The sequence below is a fragment of the Symphodus melops genome (assembly GCF_947650265.1).
Source record: "Symphodus melops genome assembly, chromosome: 16".
Lineage (NCBI taxonomy): Eukaryota > Metazoa > Chordata > Actinopteri > Labriformes > Labridae > Symphodus > Symphodus melops.
This window is the reverse complement of record NC_136706.1, coordinates 13,873,702-13,877,908: the sequence shown is the minus strand read 5'-3', so window position 1 is coordinate 13,877,908 and position 4,207 is coordinate 13,873,702.

Sequence of the window (4,207 nt, the reverse complement as noted above, 5' to 3'; positions counted from 1 at the left end):
GTTTGTTTTCTGCAGTTTTTTCTTGCCACTGCTACTCTGCTAAATCTTGTTTAGGGTTAGGTTAGGATTAGGATAAGCCATGCTCATGGTGGATGAATGTTATGTTTCTGTAAATAATGTAAACAATACAGGTGTAAACCTGCTCTGTCTCTCTCTCTCTAGACAGACAGACAGACAGACAGACAGACAGACAGACAGACAGACAGACAGACAGACAGACAGACAGACAGACAGACAGACAGACAGACAGACAGACAGACAGATAGATAGATAGATAGATAGATAGATAGATAGATAGATAGATAGATAGATAGATAGATAGATAGATAGGTAGGCCTAGGTAGGTAGATTTTATTTTACTTTTATTACCCTAAAGGTCACTCTTTTCTCCTGAAAAGTGATAAACAGACTATCAGCCACATTTTGTCTCCAGAAGGGTCAGGGGGCTTCCAGTAGCTGAGTCAGACTTCTTACTGGAAGCCAGTGAGTCACCCACCCCTTCCTCTCCCCCCTTATCCACCCCTTGTCTACCATATTACCCCTTCTTGATGTATACCACATATCAGCTTCTCTTTACAACCTGTTCTTATGCTGGTCTCTTTGCTTCAGGTCCTGCATGCAAAAAGGACACTAGTAGAGCATGCTGCAATATGAAAAAGTTTGATGCAGCTGCGTTATTTTCTCTCTTTTCAACTATTTCACGACTTAAGTGAATACATTCCTCAGAGAAAAGAATGTCACCATGAAAGCACGGCACCCCTGGCCCCAACAGCCATTATACCCCCTTCCCTCCCCCGATTCTACCCCTTCTCCCCCCTCTAGTTCCCGCACTGTAATGATCTCACCCAGCTGTCACTGTGTAATCCCACCCACACGAGTCACTAATACGTCTACTGATTCTGCTGGCGGCGCCTGACATCATTTGTTTTGTTCGTGTCACTGTTTCTCTGAAATCCAAAACACACTGCCAGTCAGATCAGTGATTTTATGGCATTTGGTTTTACTACAAGAACTGTGATCATTGTAAATCCTTAACATGATAGCAATTTAAATAATAAAGTGGATTAAAGGAATAATTTATTAAACTTTACTTTTATACTTTTATAAATTCTGACACATATCGGTAATACATTTCATTGTATTCAGTACAAAACAAATATTTATTACAAGACAAGAAAAATGCACGTCCCCTAAATCCTCTCTGAACCATCCACAGAGAAACCTGTATCACTTACACTTTCTCACCTTACCTGTTTTTATTTACATTATCTTATGTCAGTTTCTTTAAGATACACACACTTTTTATTTAGTTTCCTATGTCAGGTTATTTTAAGTGAACTTAAATAGAATTTCATTCAGGCAAAGCTGCTTACAATAAGTCTGCCAGGTGATTGACACTCAAGGACAACTTTTTTGTTATTCTGATGATGCTTTCAGTGTGTGCTTGAGTCATAATGTGAGTTCATCTATCCTGGGTTTTATTTGTGAGAGAAAAAGTGAGAAAGAGATATGTAGTCAATATGACAATTGATTTTCTGTTGAATTCTGTAAACAAGTAAAACAAAGTTACCTTTATACATACTGGCTGCAGCACAGCATGCTATCTGCATTGACAAATCAGCACAAATTAGTTGTTCATGACTTTCTTTTTTTCACTAATGGTCCGTAGCTGTAACCCTTTTCTTTCTCAATAGTGTGAGAATACAGTAAGCAGGAACAACTTAAACTCAATTACTCCACCTTTTCATTAAATCTATTAAGCCTCTGGAACCATCCGGCTTAGGTTTGAATCCTGCTTTAAACTGCCCTTCGGTTTCATTACATTCCTTGTTGTTATGTACAATTAAGTGAGTACTGTCATACCAAAAAGACAGTACATTCTCTTTCTGGTAATGTTTGGGAACCTTGTTAAGCCTACAATTTGATGGGATTTGAGATTGCTATACTGTACTCAAGAAAAAAAGGCAATAGAAGAATAGTAACAAAGAAACTTCATGCTGAGCACATCCACTTTAAAAAAACATTTGTGTTAACGTCATGGTTGAACTTAACAGGCTTATTTTATTTAAATTGATTTATTTGATGTGGAATTCCGACAGGAAGTCTTCCTTAGCAGCACTCGTGCCACTGTGGGCGTCAAGCAACTAATCAAAAAGCCAGATCTCACTGGGGCCCTCACTAGCGTCACTGCGGTGAAGTACCACCGGAAACAGATGCATAATACGTATGTGTGCATGGGTGTTTTTGTTCCATTTCATTTGTGATCCACACACACAGGTTGCGCACCCTGAAGCTGTGCACTTCAGCGCCTGGTGTAGGAGTGGGATTATTGAATTGAGAAAACCCTGCAGCCTGAAAGACTCAGAGATCAGCTATTCTTGCCTGAACACTGATGTGTCAGAATGTAAGAGGCGTCAGTGATCAGAAAATGAGCGCTGCCCACAACCTCAGGGCCCGGACGTAGAGTAAATCTAACACTGTGTTTATGTAATTTGATGTTTATGCAATGGAAAGGACTGGATTGGATGTGGAGGATGGCTGCATTGCAATGGCAGTTAAAGGAGTGTGTAGGACGTGCACCCACCTTGCTTTAATTACAATATTTCATAGGAAATTAGACTGTTGAAAAGAGTATAGTTATATATATTCACAGTACAGTACAATAACAAAAAAAAAGTCTAATTCCTCTGGTAATCCTGCTTTAACCCTGCTGGTGCCTTGAAAGACCCAGACAGGACTGGATTTAAAGAAGAGTTTCCTGTTGTAACATGAAAACCTTACGTCATCTTTTTGTTTTTACTTCAATCGAAGGATAACTTTCTGTTTTGGGTTGAGACATTTTTCCAATGTTGTTGGCTTTCGAAATCCTTTCAGCAAACTCGAAACTCGAACTTTACCATAAAGATTGACTTCCTCCCTGAAAAAACCCCCAAAAAACACTAATGCAAAGAAGCACAAGTATTATAGTTTATACAAACAAAGCTCTGCCTTAACTGCTGGGCTGAACAGTGCACACATTATGGCGAAGAGGAAATAAGTGCTCAAAGATGTATTGCATGCAGAGTAATACCTACATTCATGGTTTAGTCACATATAGTTACACATCTTGGTCAGCGAGGAAAGCTATGACCAGGTCCTGTTGCATCAGGGTCATGAATGCAATTTCATAGTGTATCCCTTTTAATGCAACTTTAGAAACAAGCATAGTTTCAAGAAGTGTGTAAGTGTCTGGAAAAAAGAATACAACCTCACTCTTAAATCTTGGATTTTGGAACGTATTAGTAAAAGTTCAAAACACAATAACAAAAAGATAAAGTAAAGACATTGTACTCATGCATGTTTTACTTTAACATTCATTCATATTAGTCAGAATCATCAACTTCCACTTGTTGCAGCAGCAGAAAACAAAAACCAAAGCCATCAAGCGGCTTGTGTGCAGACATTATGAGTTGCAACATCATATGGCCTGAACATTTGGTCAGAAGACTAGGCTATGAATATGTGTTACGAGCAAACTGACACCTGTTTGCTATCATATTTGCCATAACAACATAATCACTCACTATCTGTTTTTTTTTCACACAGAGTTGAAATAATCCCATTTGAGATCACTTCAGATGGTTAAAAAAATATCAGATGTGATGAGCAATTGATTAAAAGTCTAATTAAAAGTGTCTGGAGTCATTGTATTTATTTTTTTTAATGAACCACTACCATATGCATTGCAACAGAGAAGATAAGGGCTTTACGATATAGGCTACTATGTTGCATCTCTGTGTAGGTTAATGTAGCCTTATCCTGATTTCCCAGCCAGTCTTCAAATGTAACATTTTAAACTACCATATAGTTTACAAACACAAAATAGGGCAGCATAAACCTTCAACTATTCTTGACTTTCAAGCTACTAAGATCAACTTACAACCACACACAAAAACATTCCAGGGGGAAACCTTAAACCCTCCATATTTCAGCCCTACGACAAAAAACACACACTTTCTCTCTGCTCCTGGCTGCGGTTGAAAAGAAAAGAGTCGACGGACGGAGAGACAGCCAATCAGAATCTCCGGAGATTTCGATTTTCTGACTTCTCCTACACTATTGGGCCATTTCACCCCAAGAGACTACCTCCCCCGTGCAACGATTGGTCGGTTTTCCCGGCTCTATGGAAGTCATTTGAATACGCCTCGCTTTGAGGCTCACAGTGATT